The 21,125-nt window shown below is 36.5% G+C and overlaps 1 protein-coding gene and 1 pseudogene across 1 annotated transcript in view; both read right to left on the reverse strand.

The window, feature by feature from the left end:
* HTR1F (5-hydroxytryptamine receptor 1F) overlaps nucleotides 1-20,671 on the reverse strand; it is a 127,602-nt gene extending 106,931 nt beyond the window's left edge. Inside the window, exon 1 of the mRNA XM_087861716.1 lies at nucleotides 20,532-20,671. The gene's annotated coding sequence lies outside the window, so the exon portion shown is untranslated. The remainder of the gene's footprint in view (nucleotides 1-20,531) is intronic.
* On the reverse strand, nucleotides 5,367-5,904 carry LOC148110263 (UMP-CMP kinase pseudogene; annotated as a pseudogene).
* Nucleotides 20,672-21,125: the final 454 nt, after the last annotated feature.

Here is a 21,125-nt window from a genome sequence, read left to right on the forward strand (position 1 = left end):
TCATAAACAGAATCCAGCTAAACATATCAATGAGTTACATAGGCAGGTTACCTCAAGAAGTTAAAATAATTTTAGCTTGTATTATTGATACGACTAACTTAAAAAGGTTTTACAAGTTATCTTCGCTTTTGCTTTTATCAATATTTTTATTTCTGAGATTGTTCTTGAGTGAATATAAGTTATCACTACTTGCAGGAAACTTCTGGCATCATTCCAGATACACAGGTGGGAATACAATCTCAGGGGCTTCAGTTACACAGATCTGCCTGAATAATGGAGTTTGCCAGCCATGCTTCAGAGCTAAAGGGTCATGAAAACTTGTCTGAACTTGGAAACCTTGATCATGACACTCAGGTTTACTAAGACCCAACTACAGCATCTGGACAGCATGTCCTTTCAATCCTGTAGTTGAATGTGTGCCTGTTGTTGTATGGTTCCTAGAGGAATATTTCAGATTTTAAAAATTACTTGACTATGGTCTCTGGTGGAGGGAAATACATTTCTTCCTTAGGCAGATATCCCGATACACTACAGACTAAGTGCCACAAATTTGTTTTATAAGGTGTAAGTCTTCCAAAGTTTTCTGATTCGTAATCTGTAGAGATTTCTAGCCTCTTGTTCTTCCTCCAGAAAGAATGTGGGTACTGTTTGGTACAAAAATTTTAGAGCCATCACATGTGCAGTAATATTTCATTACAATTTCTCTGAGTTTAATAACATAGAGGTTGCCATTATTTTAGAGTTTGTTTTCTAGGAGACTATTTTACTGATACAAAATCCTAGATATTTGAAATTCTGTTACAGCTCAAATAATATTTTGTAACTCATTTCAATGTATTGGGTCTCTTTATAAAAGTTATTGTTTTGGATTTTTTGAGTTGTTAATATTAAAATATTCTTCGACTTCCAGAAGAGTGAGTATACAATGTTATGTTAGTGGTAATGAAGAGATACTTTTATAATCTAATCAACTTTTAAATTTTAAGAGAAGAAAAAAAAAGTGACCAGAAATAAGGTATAAGCGGCAGTTCTCGGGAATCTTCAAAACATGAAATTTATTTCATTTTAGTTTTTTGGGTTATTGAATTCCATAGAAGTCTAAAATTCCAAATAATATAGAAAAAATGCATTTTCTTTAAACTAGTGGTTCTACTCACCTGAGTTCTCAGCTCCCCCTGTATTCTCATATATTTGATTTAACAATTAATGGGATAATGGATTAATATTTTAGTTCATCTCTGTCCTTTCAAAAAATGCAATTATAAGTGAAGAAGAGTTTTCATTGCCAGTTATAATCAAAAGGATTGATAAATGATGGGGATTTCAGGGACTAAGGCAAACCTAGAGAAGTATTCTATTATTTATTTATTTATTTATTTTATTTTTTTTGGAAGGAAGCTTTCAGACCCACTCAGATTTTAGCATGCAGCAGGTCACCCACTGTACTTTAGACATAGGTTAGGTCTTTTCTAGAATTTCCCACTGAAGAGACTCTTGGATTTGAAAATGTGGAGTTGTCCCAATTCTGTTTCCCTTTTTTTTTTTTAAGATTTTATTTATTTATTTGAGAAAGAGAGAGAAAGCACACAAGTAGGGGGAGCCGCAGAGGCAGAGGCAGAAGCAGACTCCCTGCTGAGCAGGGAGCCTGATGTGGGGCTCCATCCCAAGACCCTGGGATCATGCCCTGAGCCGAAGGCAGACGCTTAAGTGACTGAGCCACTGAGGCTCCCCTGTTCCTTTTCTTATATATTATTTCTATAATGTGTGTGTATAGTTCATTTGTTTTCATTTCAGTCCACTATTGAGTGATGTGGCAACAATTTAAATCTAAAACGCTTCAACTACAAAGTACCGAAAAGCAATCACAGCAATCAAAAGGAATAACTGATGGACATACACTAATTTGAATGGATCTCAAGGCATTATGTTGAGTGAATAAAGCCAATCTTAAAATTTCACATACTACATGAGTCCATTTGTACAACCTTTTCAAAATGACAAAATTGTAGAGATGGAAAACATACTAGTGGTGATCAGTAGCCAGGAGTTGTGGGAGAGCGGGGGGTAGTATGACGGGGGAGCTCTGTGGTGTGGAACAGTTCTATACCCTGTTTGTGGTGGTGGTTACACAAATCTACACATTTGATAAAATGGCACAGAAACATGTGAGTGCATTTTACCAAAACTAGTTTCCTGATCTTGATAATGTATTTCAGTATGTAAAATGTAACTATCAGATTTACAGGGTAAAGGGTACCTGGGACCCCCTTTGTTCTATTTGGCAACTTCTTGTGACTCTATTATTTCAAATTAATTTTTAAGGACCGTGATTATTAGCAAAGAATCAAGGTATTTTAATCACTTGAAACTTACCTATGAATTTCATTTTTAAGATAGGTTTTATAATATCCTGTCATATATTAGAGATACCAAATAAACCCAAATTTGAAGCCTTGAAGTCTGTCTTTCATATAATAAAAAAATGTCTTTTGTGTTCAATTGCCTCCCCTGCATATTATATTTTAGTAACAAATTAAAACTTTCAAAATGTAAAGGCAAGAATCAGAACTCAAGAAAATGGATTCTAATAAATGTACCAGCCAAAATTGTGTAGGAAGTCTCAGAGTGAGAAGGGAGAAAAGATTATAGTAGTTTTATGGATTTTTACTGGGTTTTTATGCATGGACTTCTAAAAATGTCCTTGGTATCAATAAAAAGGGCTATGGCAATTTATCGTCTGTATTAAACTTCCTATATAGACCAAGAATTTAAAATGATGAATGTGACATTACACTTTCTACAGAGTAATATAATAGAAACAGTATGGGTTTGGGACCGGCAGAACTGTGTTCAACTTCCGGCTGTGTGATTTGCTAGCTTGGTGATTTCATTGGTTTTAAGAAAGGGATAGGGAAAAAGTCACTTTGAAGTGAATTGTGTGGTAAATGGAAAAAAAAAAGAATGGAGTCAGAAGGAGAGTTAAATCCTTGTTTATGGGGGGGTAAAAGGTGAAAGGATTCAAGAATAAGTGAGTAGTCAACCTAAAGAGCCAAACACCTGCTGAGTTCAAACAGTATGAAGATCCGAGCATCTGACGCTCTAAGGCAGATGCTTGGCCACGGCAATTGTGATAAAAGCAGTTTGAGTTTAATGGTAAAAATAGTTGAGGAATAAATAAGAGATGAAAAAGTGAAAAACATCACATGAAATCAGTCTCAGGATTACGGATGCCAAGGAAAGGAGAGAGATGGGCAATAGTTAGAAACAAATATACCATCGACCCAGAATGAGGGAGATGTTTTTTTAAAGATTTTATTTATTTGTCAGAGAGAGAGAAAGAGTGCACAGGAGCGGTGCGGGTGTTGGGGGGCAGAGGGAGAAGCAGGCTCCCCACTGAGCAAGGAGCCCAATGCAGGACTCAATCCCAGGACCCTGGGATCATGACCTGAGCTAAAGACAGATGTTTAACCGACTCAGCCACCCAGGCGCCCCAGAGTGAGGGAAATCGTATGCATAGAAGACAAAGGATCATGGAGAGAGATTGAAGATAGAGAGACATGGGGGATAGAGAACTTGAGAGAGAGACACTTTGGGTGTCTGAAGTGGTGGGAAGGTATTGAATACAGGAGAAAGGGAAAATATTTATCCTGGCTCTTAATGGGTCCCTCTTCCATTGAAAGGAGATAGAAAATTATAGGGTTGGTGTTTTGATTAGTAGTGGCTTCCTCCATCCCCAGCTAACTCACCCTTAACATCTCTCCTCCCTCATGGGTCAGTTCCTATTAGGAATTATTATATCTCTAAGATTCTTTTTGAGTGGGCCTTCTTGGAGGCTTCAGTCTGGTTTCTTTCCAGAGATCTCAAAATAAATAGCTTTGCTTGCTGAAAGAAATTGTTCAAGAATCACAGTTGTTATTTCCAGATAGTATTCCCACAGATAAAATAAATTCTAGAAAAATATCAAGTAAATAGAAATATGGCGCACTGGTTTTTGATAAAAGGTAAAAAGATACTTCAACTATAACACTTTAATAACAACATTGTATCTGCCTTAACTCAAGCGAGGAGGTGAACACATTCAATGTAACTTAATCCAGTGAAATAAGTTAAGTACCATTTATTTAAAAAATATGTCGTATTTACAAAAGAGAGTATGAGGCAAGAATTTAGAAAATTGTTAGCCAATATATAATATACTTTCAAAATAATCTAATAATAAATTAACAAGATGCATTTGAAGTCTTTAAGATTCATCTTTTTTTAACACTTAAAAGATATATTTATTATTTTTCTGACCAAAGTGCAATGATTTTTAAATATCCTTGAACAAGTTACTGGAAAAAAAAAGTATTCAAGAAACACAGATGGGAAATTTAACCATTAGATTTCTTTATTTCATACCAACCCTACAATTAGTCTAGAAAAAAAAAAAAACACCTCTAAATGAAGTGTTACTAAAATGCTAACCAAATCATTTTACCATAAACCCGGTACATGCATTACAAGATTCCAGTTTGGAATTTTGTTAAGATCAGTTTAATGATTAGTAACACTATGCAAAAGAGCACAGGAACACATGTCATTAGATGTGATTCTTGCCTCTTACCCTCAGATTTAAGTCAGAATAAAGCTGACAATTCTCCCAGGCTCTGAACCACCAGTGACTGTATCCCAATCCCTGGGAGCAATGAAGATGTTCTGTCACACAACTTTGTATAAATTGTAATAAAACAAAGACTAAGTTTTCTCACCTTGTTATAGGAAATGGTCAATTATCTGATAAATATTAAAACTTACCTTTTTTTTTTTTTAAGATCGATTGATTGATTGATTTGGGAGAAAGTGAGAGCACAAGCAGCAGGAGGGGCAGAGAGAGAAGCAGACTCCCCCACTGAGCAGGGAACCCGAGGAACTGAGTAGCGAGCCCTATGTGGGTCTCAGTGAGAGCTTGATCCCAGGACCCTGAGACCATGACCTGAGCTGAAGGCAGTCACTTAACCGACTGAGCCATCCAGAAGCCCCAATATTAAAACACTTCTAGTAATTCACTTTACGAGTTTGCCAAATACATTTTTCAAGAACTAACTACACAAAATGTTCCTTTGGTATTTGGTCCACAAATTCACTTAACAGGTTGAAAACTTAAAACCTGCAAGAAAATGAGGAAGGGGGAATCCCTAATCCTAATGTGCTGTAATTACTAAAGGGATTTACACACATACTAAAAAGTTTTGCTCACAGAAAGCACAAACTATAAAAGGATATGTTTTTTGAGTAAAAACAAAGAACTAGCTGATATCTTTGTTTTGTGTGCACCACAGCTAAGATGAAGTTAGACCCGAATTCACTGTCTACTCCTGTGACCAAGAAAAAATAAATAAAACTGAAGATAAAAATTTTAATTTGCCTTACTATATACTTTTCAGCCATTAACTGAAGTGTAATTTTGAAAGGTTAAAATGCCTTAAAAAGGGGTTGTAATGGCAGCTATCAAAGCAATATTCAAGCATGATTTCAAGGATGCTTTCAAGTTTAGAGTTTACCTTTGTAGAAAATCTTTACAACTTCATCAAAAACATTACTGACAGATTTAGAGGCAGCTATTTTCTTGACTTTCCCCATTTCCTCACATAAGCCAATAATTGGGTATCCTGACTGAAGATACATTTGAATTCTCTTTTCCAAGTCCTTTCTGTTGTCATCACTCCTGTACTACTCTTTCCCCTCTTAAAACATAATTCAATACAAGTCTCATTATTACAGTAAAAAAAACAGAATGGAAGATAAATCTGCCTTTCCATCCAGGTCTTGTTCCAACCTTGAAGGTTGTCTTGATTTCTTGGAAATCCATCAATCAAGAATTCATTCTTCTGAGCATTGGCAGCCACTGTCTGATCCATTTCCCTCTTTTCAAAAAAAATTTTTTTGAAGATTTTAATTATTTATTTGAGAGAGAAAGAGAGAGCATGAGCAAGAGAGCACAAGCAAGGGGAGCAGCAGTGGGAGAGGGAGAAGCAGACTCCCCACGGAGCAGGGAGCTTGACATGGGGCTCAATCCCAGGACCCTGAGATCATGACCAGAGCCAAAGGCAGCTGCTTAACCAATTGCACCAACCAGGCACCCCTGATCCATTTCCCTCTTTAACAAACTGATGGTTATCTCAACTGGCACAATCTTTATACATCTTTAATGTATTTTTCAGTGAGTTCATCGTACTGTGAGTCTGGGTTGCTCCTTTCATCATGAAGAAATTCTCCTGCAGACAGGTGTGTATAGCCATATTTTAGATCACCGGTTTACTGCAGAGAATGTAACTCAGGAACGTCCAGCTAGATGCACAGCACAAGGGTACAGGGCTTCCATGCCCTCTCCAGCCAAGTATCTTCCCTTGAATCTCTCATCTAATTTCTATTACTGAATTATGGAGGATGTTTCCTGTTTTTCTCTATGGAGAATTCATTATCCTCACTCCCAGGGAGAACACCTGATTTTTCTTAGGGAAGTATTCCTCTTTACTCTTTTCTCCTGTGATTCAGGCAAGGTTAGACATGTACTCTTAGCTTCTAGACTGCGAACATGCCTCAAATTGGCTAATCAAAAAATTGCAATAATAGTCAATCTCAGGACTTTGGCTGGAACTCTTGGAAAAGAGGTTTTCTATTCTGTTGGTATTGCTAGGCTAGCAAATGATAAACCTGGAGTTGCTATGACTATTTATTTATTTGAAAGGCAGAGAGCAAGAGAGCACAAGCAGGGGGAGCAGCAGAGGGAGAGGGAGAAGCAGGTTCCCTGCTGAGCAGGGAGCCCCGTCGGGGCTCAATCCCAAGACTCTGAGATCATGACCCGAGCTGAAGGCTGATGCTTAACCGACTGAGCCACTGAGGCGCCCCAGTGAAATTCTTTTTTATTAACAAATTCTTTATTAACAGAAGATAGTTTGATTGGATTGCTGATATTGCAACTAAAAAAAAGTGCTAAAATCAAAAATACAAGAAACAGCAAGTGTTGATGAGGATGTAGAGAAAAAGGAACCCTCATACATTGTTGGTGGGAATGCAAATTATTGTAGCTACTGTGGAAAACAGTATGGTTGTTCCACAAAAAATTAACAATAGAACTACCATAAGATCCAGTAATTCCACTAGTGGGTAATTACCCAAAGAAAACAAAAACACTAATTCAAAAAGATATATTCATCCCTATGTTTACTGTAGCATTATTTACAACAGCTAAGATATGGAAGCAATGCAAGTGTCCACCATTAGACCAATAAAGAAGTGGTATATGTGTATACACACACACACACACACACACACACACACACACATATACACACACTGGAATATTACTCAGGCATAAAAAAGAATAAAATCTTACCATTTGAGACAGCATGCACTGAACTAGAGGGCATAATGCTAAGTGAAATAAGTCAGTCAGAGAAAGACAAATACCATATGATTTCACCCATATGTGAAATTTAAGGAAAAAAAAATCCAAACCAACAAAAAAGAAAGAAAAAAAGAGATACCAAAAAACCCAGACTCTTAAATACAGACAACAAACTCGTGGTTACCAAAGGGGAGGCAGGTGGGGGATGGGTGAAATAGATAAAGGGGTTTAAGAGTACAGTTCTCTTGATGAGGAATGTATAGAATTGTTGAATCATTATATTGTACGCTGAAACTAATATAACACTCTATGTTAATTATACGAAGTAAAAAAAAAATAAAAAATAAAAAGGTGCTATTTAATGCATTGATATGACTTGTATGAAATGATTTCCCTATAATCTACAAAGTATTATTTTGTTGTAATGATACTATATTAATAATTCAAAGTTAAACGTCACCACTATTAATTTATAATTATAGAACTAAGGATAGGAATGAGTAGATACTGGAGTGCAAAAGGATTGTGAATTACTTTTATACAGTCCTGTCAGCTTCTCAGAGATGGGGGCATTACAAATACAATTTGGAGTTATAATTTGATAGGCTATATTAACATACTAATAAATAATAGTCCTTAAGTTGAAAACTTACTAAATATAAAGTATTAAGGAATTCTTTAAAAAAATAAAGCATTAAGGAATTCTGTAGCTTCATCTTAATTTGACACTTACTGAATATTTCCTTTATCCAAAACAAATGACTTGTTTTTATGGAGAAAAAAAGAACCACTTGTGGATACCAAATTTTTTTTCCAAATGAAAGTTGTGTGACTTAATATGAAAAACTGATAAAATCTTCTAAGAAATTATTATTTACTAGGACACATTGTGTGACTCAGCACAAAAAAACAAAAACTAAAAGAAGAAATGGCCTTCTTCATATTAAAAACAGTCATCTCAGTGGGAGAGACAATCTTTTTGCTAATGCTACTTTTATGAGTACATTGAGTTAATTCACAGCCTTAGTTCTCTGTGGTAATGACAGAATTACTGCTTTCTTCCTAAAGCGGTGAGTTGATTGCACAGAACTATGAAGTCTTCCAAAAGAAGCTAACCACTAATATGGAATCCATGCTACCAAAGGGCAGAATATCCATTGGCAGACAATAAAATACATATTGACTGCTCTGCTGATAGTGAGGGGAATGAAAGATACTTCCTTTTCTGCTGGGTAGAATCCTGGAGAATAATTAGGACAAGCAGTGAAGGTGTTCCTTTAAATTGAGTGCTTGTGACCATGAAACTATCAAGCCTGGGTTCTTTGCCCTGGCACACTACAACTAATGCAAAGGTCTGAAAGTGCCCTGAGGAATGTTTCTCATTTGTTTTAGAAGGTGCATACCCAGAGGGCACAGACTAGTTAACAAATGCTCTGGGAAAGACTTATTCACAAGGAGTCAAAGGGATCCCACTAATGGTTCAATTTACTTCTAATTTGACATCTCTTTAGGAGAACGTATGATGCAGTCATAGATGAAGCTCATGGTAGGAAGGAATTTGGTTCAACTTAAGAACTGGGAAATGAGGGGCGCCTGGGTGGCACAGTTGTTAAGCGTCTGCTTTCGGCTCAGGGCGTGATCCCAGGGTTCTGGGATAGAGCCCCGCATTGGGCTCGTCTGCTGGGAGCCTGCTTCTTCCTCTCCCACTCCCCCTGCTTGTGTTCCCTCTCTCGCTGGCTCTCTCTCTCTGTCAAATAAATAAATAAATAATCTAAAAAAAAAAAAAAAAGAACTGGGAAATGACATTTAGTCTTTTATGATAGGAATAATACTTCTTGAATCACTCCTGGAAGGAAGCACAGAAAATCGAAAAATAAATAGCCGAGCACATTGTTAATTGCTTTCTATGTGTGATCTATAGACTTTCTAACTTTTTGAGATAGATACCAAATACTGCATTACTGTATAAATTGGGCAGATAGATTCTTTAACTTGGGAAAGCATCATATCTGGTTATGTGGTAGAGTAACAGTGTATTGTGTGTGTATGTGTGTGCACATGTACGTACATATATACACATAAGTCTTATGCATACCTTGTATGTGTGTGTATATGTATACATCGATATACACACACACACACACAAGACATCTTACAGTTACAATTTAGAAATTCAATCACATATCACATGTAGTTTACTGGTTAGAGGATTCCCACTTTGGGTTTTATAACCACTATCTTTGTTCCAGAAATAAAACCACTGAATTATGAACGTCATTATCAGCTAATTTGCAACAGTTAGGGTATTAATCTCATTAAGCAGTTTCTTCCCATGCATAAAACAAAATGTCCTCCTGAGTTAAGTACCCAATCTATATATATTTTGAAGATGGAACAAAATAACTTTCCTTTTTAATTTAATTTAATTTAAATTTTACTTTAACTTTCCTTTAAAGTTAATCAGAATTTAGCATGTGAACTCTGATTCCTAAGTTACTTATTTAAAATGTAAATAGATGCTTTTTTCAGAGTAAAAAGTTGAGAATCCCTGTATATGTCCAACTTGCATAAAAATATACAGAGGACTTTTTTAAAAAGTGCTTTATAGAGTGCAAGGGTTATCTGTGTTGATTATTGGAATACTGTCTCCCTGTTTCCAGCTGGGAGGTTCTGATCCACTAGGTCAGGAACAAGGCCAAGAAATATACATTTCTTTCTTTTTTTTTTTTTTAAGATTTTATTTATTTATTCGACAGAGATAGAGACAGCCAGCAAGACAGGGAACACAAGCAGGGGAGTGGGAGAGGAAGAAGCAGGCTCATAACAGAGGAGCCTGATGTGAGGCTCGATCCCATAATACCGGGATCACGCCCTCAGCCGAAGGCAGAGGCTTAACCACTGTGCCACCCAGGCGCCCCTATACATTTCTTTTTTAAACAGGTAGATTAGGTTGTTTCGATATAGTAGGCTCAGGGGCAACATTTGGGAAATGGCTTTAAGAGGCAAACAGGTAAAGCTTTTATTTTTATTTTTCCTAGTTCCAGTTTGGGAACACTCTAGGCACTTAAAAGAGGCAGAAGCCTGTTTGCTCTATCTGGTTTTATTCAAAAAAACAACTCTCAAGGAAGCAGAGTCCACCGGCAGAAACGATGGCAATTTTCTAAGCAGTTTGCAGCCAGGATAAAGACCGATGCAGATGAAGACAACTAAGTGTTACCCTTTGCAACTTCAGTCTAAACAAGATGCAAACATCTCTCATACATGGCCTTTCCTTAACAGCTAAAGAAAAGATGGTGTTGATTCAGACTCTCACACCTTAAAGAAAAACCTTCAGGTAAGAAAATGGTGATTTCAAGACACTTAAACCCTGTTGTACAAGTCTGAAGTTTGCCAGTTTGAAGATAAAAACAACACAGCAAACAAGGAAAACAAGACCTTGCAAATATTTTCTCTATTCATCCACCATCCAAAGGCTTTTTATTCCTAAGATTTTAATACAAGTTTTGAATATCTCAAATATAACTTTCAGACATCATTATTTTGCTATAATATGAATTCTCGATCATGTCAAATGTGGAACCTTGGGGTGATCTGAAAAAGGTTTAGCTTGATTCGGTGAAAGACACAAAGGTTTTTGCCTCTATTATGACTTCGATTGCAGAATAGGCACTATGATGATCATTTCTTACAAGAAAGAGTATTTCTGTGCATGTATTTACATGCACATGTGTATACATATGTATTATGCATATTACACATTCTATATATTATTCATTGTATCTATCATCACATTCATTTAATGAAGGAAGTACTTTTATAAATTCACTTTGCCTTTAACAATGCTTTTCAGACTCACATGAGACATGGCTTTTAGCTTCAGTTTATTCAGTGTGAGTTTTCTTCTAGCCTCTAGGCAGGTGTCACAGTGTAGTGGTTAAGAGCACAGGCTTGTGGCATTAGAGTCTGTAATCCTTACTGACTGTGTGACCTTGAATAAGTCACTTAACCTCCGTAATTCTCAGTTTCCTTATAGGGGTGATGGTAGTAGCTATCATACTATTCACAGTAATAACGGTGCATGGGGATGATTTTAGCATCTACTTCATGGGGTGGTGAAGAGTACAATAGTAGTGTAAGAACAATTTTCAAAAAGTTAACAGCATGACTCATTTACAAATATAAGTTAAATTGGGCTCAAAGATTTTATTCAACCTGCTAATTAATGGATAAACCAATCAGATGGCAAGGCTGATTCACAGTATTTTGAGGATCTGGGCATTTCTAGGCATTTTGAAACATTATTAGTACAAGATCTAGGTAAGATTCAACACTGATTAATGTCCTATGGGATAATAATCTATGATAGTTGGATTTATTTTTCTCCAGGAAAGAAATTATTTCTGCGTTCGAAAAACTCCTGCAAGCTAACATGTAACTGAGTCTGGACTTTTCATCAATAGCAGTTAATTTAACAGCACATTCTCTAGATTATCAGATAATTTGGAGCGTGCCTATTAGATATTAAAAGCATGCTCCCTTGCTTTGTTTATATGATTTTTCTTAATATCCTTTAATGTATGAAGACCCAATAAAACTTAGTTTCTAATATTTTTATCACCATTGTGTATTTTGTAGGCCAACATGTTTGTGCACTTCAACTAAATTATCACTTTCCTGCATCATGATGTTTGCCCATCATAAGAGCAAATTCCTCTCATATATATAAGAACATCTAGCTATTTGGGCTATTCTTCAGTCACAGAATGCACCTACTACTTGCAGAAATCAGAAAAATAACTATTGATTTACTGTATATACTGTCCAGTTGATTGTTTCTTCATTAATCAATTATTGACTGAATGTCAGACTCTGAGAATACTGCACTGAATGGGACACAGTCCTTTCTTTAATGAAACTGTATCTCATATTTATATGCAATATTTAAGACCTATTTCTACTTCAAATGTGCCATAAGCATTGATTAGAAAAAAGAACCATGGAAAAGCACTTTTGTTAAGTGATATTCATTTTTACCCCAAAACTTCTTCATACAAATTATCTGGAGCATGTCCATCAGTTTCCTAATTCAAGACATAGGTAATACAATGGTAATACATAGGTAATACATAGGCAATACAATGCTGGGGCTCACGGTTTGTAGCTCTCCACTGCACATTCACTTTTTAAACATCCAAAATATTTTTCTGTATCTTAAAATAAAGCAACCAAAATGTAGTGATATATCACTAAACGTTCATTAAAGAGATCCTCTCAAATCTATTTTGCTACTATTAATTTCAAGATATTTGGTTTCTCAATAAAGAATTTCTTTCCATAAAGTGAACAAGAGAAGTCATGAGAAATTAATATCCTTATGATGATAAACCAGAGCACAATAAAATGAGCTAATGAATAATAAAATTGTATCATTATAAAGCATATAATTTATCTTATGACCAAGAGTATTCCTGCTGTTCTGAAAATATATCTATGAGCATATGCTGATGGACTCTTTGATTTTCTCATACGTTTCAGTGAGTCCGTACACATGGATATTTTTTACTATTTAAAAACCTGGCCACATAGAGGAATTTACACGTAATAAGTGGATTTTACCTTATACTATGGTTCTAAGGTAAATAATTTTATCTTTTCCCCAAAAAGATTATATGCAGACAGGTACATTTTTGCACATGAGTTCAAGGGGCTTATAATCCCTCTAGAATTGTATTCTAGAGTAACAAATACACTACAAAAAAACTTGTATCTACATTAAATATTTAAATGACCAGGGAGATTTTTTTTAAAGTATGCTCTGTCAAATTCTTTTCACTTTAAAATGTAAAATTCATTTTTAAATCTTATAATATGACTCAATTTATTTTGTAAATAAGATGAAAAGTTAAGTGTGCATAAATTAGGGGAATACCATTATATATATTAGACTAAATACTATTTTGGGGCTACAAATTTTAAACAAGGACTAGTTCATCTTTTCACTGAGATCGTATTTACACTTTTGTCGAAAATATTCATTATTGGGTTTAAGTGAGGCTATCAGTAATTTCCAAAGTATTTACAAATTGCATACACCTTTGATTAAAAAGCACAGTCTCCATCACTATTTTCACAATTTAAGGAAGCGATTCTCTTTCCAAAGGAGGGCTTGAGTATTTTCTCTGTGAGAATAATGGTGCATCTTACAAGAGTGGCTGGTTTCCTTGGAGCAACACACAGTAGTAGTTACATGTTTGGAGAATGGAAGGCAAGTGTTTGAACCTTCTCAGTTCCACTCAAGTCAGTGTGGATGTGGAAATGGAATCAAGAGAGAGCTAAAGAAATGGGAAGTCCCAGGAGCATGGCTGTGAAGGGTATGGCTCTGCATGCCTTCTCCTGAGCGCGGGATTCCTCTCTCTCTTTGCCAACTTTGGAGGCTTTGGATTTGAGCTTATTAAGGAAGATGGCTATTTCTTTAGGCACATCGAACATGCCACTTACGTTTCATTTGATAATTTCAGTGCTGGGTTTCAGATTCTGCATGTTACATAAAACTACAGAATATGACTTAGCCTCAAATGATAGTAAGTGAACATGCATCTCTTCAGAAATTAGTGCCCAATTCTCATGAAATCACCCAACCAAACTGTCAGTTTGGAGACAAACCCGTGCGACAGGCAGTAGGAAGTGTTGGTGAGTGTAAGGAGGTAGCTCTCTGTGGTTGAGGCTTTGTTTGCTGGGTGGTGGGGGCTGGCCGGGCGGTGAGCCTTTTCAAAGGGAGGGGCCAAACAAAGATACCGTCTGGACAGATCTTACTAACTTGTTATTTATTTACTTTTTTGCATGCTGACTTTGTATCACAAATAAAAACTATTACTTGTCTACCTTCGAAATGGTTTTCTGTTGATGAAATTCACTTGAAAAATCCAGAAGGGAAACAGAGAAAGTAAACTTTCTCTTTTTCTGTTTTGTTGCTCAAGAAGGAATGGGCTTGACACAGTAGGAAATAGTTATTTCACTGTTTGACTCAGAAAGTTGAATCAAAGATACTAATCTGTACTTTCAAATGATGAGAGACTCTTTTCTAGAAAATCCACACACTCGAAATGTTTTGTACTTAGTTCTCAGAATGTCCATTGCTATAATAAAACCAAACGAAGATTTATTTTATTTTAAACTTTCAAGGGCTAGATGTGAATTTTGTGGTTGATTTAAGTCCTTTGGTTTCTGATTTCAATGTTTTCTGGCTACCCTCTACTGAGTGCCTAATTTCCTACTGATCAGCCCATCCTCCATGGGTGAGGTGTCAAACACAGAAAGATAGAATTCACACTAATTAATTCTCAACTCTGACCAATGTTAAGAAGCTGACTGGGAACAAAGGTTTAATGTGCTCTTTAAAATAAAATTTTGGATTACCTGTAGGTTTCAATTTTCCATTCTCCATTGTTATAGACAATTAAGAATTGTACTTATGGGGGGCGCCTGGGTGGCACAGCGATTAAGCGTCTGCCTTCGGCTCAGGGCGTGATCCTGGCATTATGGGATCGAGCCCCACATCAGGCTCCTCCACTATGAGCCTGCTTCTTCCTCTCCCACTCCCCCTGCTTGTGTTCCCTCTCACACTGGCTGTCTCTATCTCTGTCAAATAAATAAAATCTTTAAAAAAAAAAAAAAAGAATTGTACTTATGGGATGCCTGGGTGGCTCAGTAGGTTAAGTGTCTGCCTTGGGCTTGGGTCATGGTCCCGGGGTCCTGGGATTGAACCCTGAGTCAGGCTCACTGCTCTGCAGTGAGTCTTCTTCTCCCGCTGCCTCTGCTCCTCCCCTTTGTTCCTGCTCTCTCTCTCTTTCTCTCAAATAAATAAATAAAACCTTTTTTTAAAAAAAAGAGCTGTATTTATACTTAAACTGGATTTGTTAGAAAATTCCTTTTAAAGTAATGAAAAGGGGCTAAAGGTATTCTTATCTTTCCCCAGGCATGGGACTAATATTTTTTAATGTTTAACTAATCAAACTTGAATGACACTCTCAACTCATGTTTTGTCAGGAAGTAGAAGTTCCCTACTTTGTCAGCTATTTTACAAAGTGGGTTCTTGAAAATTGTCATACACAAACCAAAGAATGTAAAGACATAGATAACCTACCAGATTTCTTAGGAGATAGGACAAAATGTATAAAAAGATCTTCAGATAATGTAAATAATATAAACACATCACATATATGGGAAGAGACTGTACAATTACCCTCCCCATCCCCAGATAAAATTATAGAAATCTTGAAGGCTCCTGGTCTACATCCACTATAGAGTAGGCTTGCTGGCTAGATGTTCAAATGCTCTGCTCTCTCTGACCTTTCCCTTAGTGATGAAGACCCAGGGCAAGGAACCATAGAAGTGCATTAAGTTATCTTAGGAGAGAAAGTTATAGATTGTGGGTGTGTGTGGTCGCTTTGGGGCTGGCTGTATTGAGGCTAAATGTGGAACACCAGCTGGATACCGGTTATTCCCATATCTCCTCATCCTTTTCCAAGAAAGGAGTTTCTCTCAAGGCTAGCAAGGCAGATCTATTTTTTGGCACCAATTTCTAATATGAAAGAAATTTAGGAATAAAAGTGAGTGCTTATTTTGAAGGCTGATGAAATTACACTCTATTGCTTTCCAATTTATTTAAATAAACTGGCTAAAATATGAATAATTTTTACTAAGGACTCAGTTTTTTTAAAACAGGGCTTTGAAATTTCTGAACTTAAAATCTCAATTGCAGAACATTATTTTCATGCAAATGAGAAAAGCGCACATACTAGACTATTTGCTTAGGCCTTTAAATCTTGATGTTTAGAATTACATGAAAACTGCTTTACATAAAAATCATATTTGTTTCTGATATAGAGTACAAAATGGTGGTATAGTCTGACAAAATCTTGGAAATAAAATTTTAAATAGGGCAATAGAAATAATGATAATAACACCTTCCATTAGCCATTCATTATTTATGGACCTTCAAGCATATTGTAGGGGCTGTGGTACAGTCATCCATTCAAGGAATTGATTTGATATGGGTAAGACAAGAATCACATAAACAGTACCAATATGACAAGATACATGCTTATAGAGACATATCCAAGTGCAAGGGGAATACTAAGCTGAGAAAAATGGACTGAGATGAGGCCAAGGCTGACAAAGCTTTATAAAGGACTTGATCTGAAACTATCAGGCATTCACTGGACATATAAGCAGCAAGTGGTGAGAGGCATTCTAATTGAAGAGACTGGTCATGTGGGTACAAAGGAGTGAACAAAGATGAACTTTATGAGAAAGCCAAGCTGCTGAAAAGAACGAGTGTCAGAACTCAGTTTGGAAAAATATGCAACGGTAGGGGGGAGAAAGCTAAAAAAATCTGTATTTTTATTTCTCACCTAGAGAGGGTCATTGATGTACATCAAAGCAAGAAAACAGCATGAAGGGAAATAGGTTCCAGCTATTCTAGAATGAAGATCTGCAGAAGCATAAAAAGAAACAGGTTCCCTGAGACAGAATAGGGTCTTATTCAAGTTCCTTTATCCTGGTATAGAGAAAAAAGGAAATCCTTACTACTCCAAAGACATCAGTACAAGAGGCCTAGGAAAGCACACAGAGCTCCTGCAAGTGTGTTCTGGGTAACAGACAATGGTGCCGAGAATGGTAGGAGAATGCAAGAGAACTAATGTCTGGTGAGCATCCAACACATGTCAGGAAATACTTTTTAGTAACATGGTCTTCTGTGCTTTTCACAATAACCCTATGAAGTGTGAATTATTATCTCAAAGTCAAATACGGTTAAGTTACATTCCAGAGAGGAACTTGCCCGGGATGATACCACTGGTAGAGGTAGAGACAGGATCTGAAACGCTGCCTGTCTGGTATCATCACTTACACTCTTTTTGTAGAATCTCCTATCTCTATGCAGCATCTCTCCAACCCACCATTCCCAAACCTTACTGCCTCTCAGGGACATGATTCTGAGCTGACCTCTCTCTGGTTTTATAGGGAAGGTGTGGTGCAGGCAGAACTCAGGTCAATACACCTCTGAGGCAAGAATGGGTCAATCTTTCAAAGAAGTCACAGTGCTGGAGAAAAGGGAATAGATGCCAGAGATATTTTGTAAGCAGAACTGAGAGGATATGGTGACCCAATACATACAGGAAATGAAGGAAAGCTGGGCATTAAAAAATGAATCTTCTGGCTTGAGAGACTGGATAAAAAAAGGTACCATTAACCAACATATAGAATATGGGAGGAGGTACAAGCTCCATGGTTAGGAGATTAAATTTGACCTGAAAACAATGAGACATACTTCAGTAATTATTCAAATAAATTCAGGAAAGAAGAAGCAGAGATTTTACCATACCACATTTCATACATTTACTGGTCATTAATTATTGCAAGCCCAAGCAAATGAACACCATAGTACACTATAGAACTCATTATCAATCAGGTTCAGACAACTTATTATTTGGGATCATTTAAATATTTCAAATACAACTTAAAGATCTGAAGTAGACACTACTTTTCTGGTAAGAGATATGTAGATCCACTCTGCAAAGTTACTGTATGGTGGCTGCAAAGCTGTCAGGGCAAATAAGAGACTTGAAGAGTCGGAAAACAGATTTACCACCATGACATTTTTTCCCCACCATGATGTATTTTTATGTGCTTTAGCTACCACACAATTTGAAAGGATTTGGCATGATATTACTTCTCATGATCACTATCACTAAGTCTAAACACCATTTTCCACTATGAGGGAAAAGACGAAGGGTGATCCTAAGTAGAAACGTTCAGGAGGTAGGGTGAAAGTTGGAGAGATGAGTAATTCAAACAAAAACAAAAATGACTTTCCCTTTCTTAGTTTTTGAGAGCTTCCATTCTTATAGAATTACCCTGAGTTGAAAATAGGTAGAATTATATCTTTGAATCAATATGATATTTTTGGTTCTCTGTGTTCAAAAGGAATGCCCAGAACGTACCTCATAAACAAAGAATGCATCGATGGAAGCTCACCTAGCACATTGATGATCACGTGCAGCTATTAATCTGATTCCTGTGGATTCCAAGCCTGTTTCCATGGATGGATTCATACAATGGCTGTGAATTAATTCATTCACAAGTATTATTGTGCCAGGCAGCATTGTAGGTATGGACCTGAGAATAAAACTGGACAAGTCCTTTCCTAATAGAGGAGAGAGACAATTTAAAAAAACCCCACAAAAATAGAAATATAATTTTCAAGAGGGTTTTGTGCTATGAAGAGTAACAAGGAAAAGGGCCTGTTTTACATAGATGAGCTTAAAATAGTGGCCAGGGATCTGATCATATAGCACTTTACAGGGCATGATAAGGGATATATATTACAGTAGAATCAGTAGGACTTGTTGATGGATTGGATGAGGATGAGAAGGAAAGGAAGGAGTTATGAGTGACACCATATTTTTGACTTAAGCAACCAAGGGTTTAGTGGCACTATAGGAAAAATGGGGAAAAACTGGGGAGAAACAATTTTAGGTCAAACACTGAGAGGTTGATCTGGAGATGTAGACTGGACGTACAAAGACGGTGCAGAGCAATTTGGTGTCTAAGTCTAGAGGTCATGGGAAATTCAGGACTGGGGCTATAAATCTGGAAAACTTCTGCCTATGTAAATTTTTTTAAGCCATGGGAACAGTTGAGAATATGGATGTGGATAAAGAAGGGAAGAGGGCTGAGACTCCTAGAGCATTCCTACATCTCGAGGTCCTGAAGAGGACGATGAATTGCAAAGTAGACAGCATGAGCAAGAGCTCTTGACACAGATTACCTCTGCTTTCTACACTACTCTGTAAGTCAAACTGGCAACCCACTACAGCTTATAAATTGTTGATATTCTCTCTCACAACTGAGAATCAACACATTGGGAAAATAAAAACCTTTTAAAAAGAATATTAAGGAGACTGGAGACCACTGGGATTTTAAAATGTAATATATAGAATTACAAATTAGTATAAATTTAAAAGTATTTTTCACAGACGGTAACATTTTGGCTATCCATTTAACAACAACAAAAAAGTTTAATTATTAAACAAATACTTCTAGCTTGGAATTGTAGCTTACATGATATAGTATGCCAGACTGTCTCTTAAAAAAACTATTAAAATCCATATACACGGCAACAGAATCCATCTTATGGTTGTGTTAATATCCTGCATTTCTATAAATAATATGCATTTCTATACAACTTGAAATTTTATGAAACATTCTTTGATTAACTCAGACAACTGTGTAAGGTTTGGAAGGTAAATATTATCATCATTTTGCTAATAAGCACAATGGGATTCAGAGAGGCTGACTGATTTGAATGATGTCATCCTGCTAGGTGTATATGACCTGAATGAGGATCTTATGACTCTTAATCCATTGCTCTTCCCAAGATCACACCATTTGTTATGTGATTTGATCTCTTATTTATACTTAGAATCAGAGAGGCAGGTATATGGGTTGGCGGACTGTGTACTGCATGGGTAAGGTATGAATGGTCCCTTCACACTGGGCAGTAAGCAGCCTGAGCAAGCTAAGCAGGAGCTGGGAGTAAAATACTTTACTTTGACCATTACGTCTAACAGTTGCAGAAACACGGAGAGAGAAGAGCTAAAACAGATTTGTCATTCTATTAGAGATAACTATCATCCCTCCAAATAATAAAATGAAAATTTGGATTTTCCAAGTGATGATGATGATGATTAAAATTCTTTGCTAAATCTGAAATTCTGAAGGTTTTCTTTCTGATACAGTATTTTACGTCTATTTTTCATTTTCTAGAAGCATTTCTTTTAATTCACTTCTTTGATCCATGTTCACTCACTCAACTGTTCTCTTAGCAACATTTCTAAGTTTCTACCCTATCTTCTTCCAGCAGGGTCTTGGGTCTATCCTCCTTGCATCTTTAAACCCTACCGGCCATAAGTGAACTGATTAGCCAATGGTGGTGGCCTTTCCTGGAAACAGTACTCATGATTTTCATCCCCCCAGTGTCCCATCTGCTTTAGTTCCTTGATTTATCACATTGTTTTTATCATATTCTCCCTAATTCACAACTTATTTTTCTTCATCATTTAAATCTGAGAATGCTCACCATATTGTGATAGATTGAATTATTGGTTTTCGTCACCACTCTGCCTCCTCATGTTCCTGCTCTTGTGAGAAGTCCGCTAGAAGCTCACAGTCCGCTTTAATCTCACCCTCTCTTCTTAGCTCCTCCTTAAATAATAAAAAAAAAAAGAATGATGCAAATTATTTCTTTTTGATTCTCTTAAAACTTTTTCTGCCATCTATACCCTGGCTCTGATGTATTGCTGTAGCTGTAGCCCCTCCTCTTCCATCACCACCAATAGCCACTTTTAAAAGTGAAACCTCAGGTTTAGAAGTCAAAGAAGAGAAAAAGACCTGTGTGTGTGTGTGTGTGTGTGTGTGTGTGTGTGTGTGTGTGTGTGTGAGATTATAAACTATAATAGCTGTGTTATACAATGCATATTAAATAAGGATATTTGGCTATTCTTTTTGTAATTAACATTTATCAACATCTACCAGACATTGGATTAGACAATCAATTAGAGAACTGAGAGCAAATTTAATTATGACACTTGGGAGAATGGGTTCATTGCCCTGCTCCTTATGAAACTATTTATTCAGGGCACCTATGTGGCTCAGTGGGTTAAGCGTCTGCCTT

This window comes from Ursus americanus, chromosome 4 (genome assembly GCF_024610735.1).
Source record: "Ursus americanus isolate L20-20 chromosome 4, mUrsAme1.1.p, whole genome shotgun sequence".
NCBI lineage: Eukaryota > Metazoa > Chordata > Mammalia > Carnivora > Ursidae > Ursus > Ursus americanus.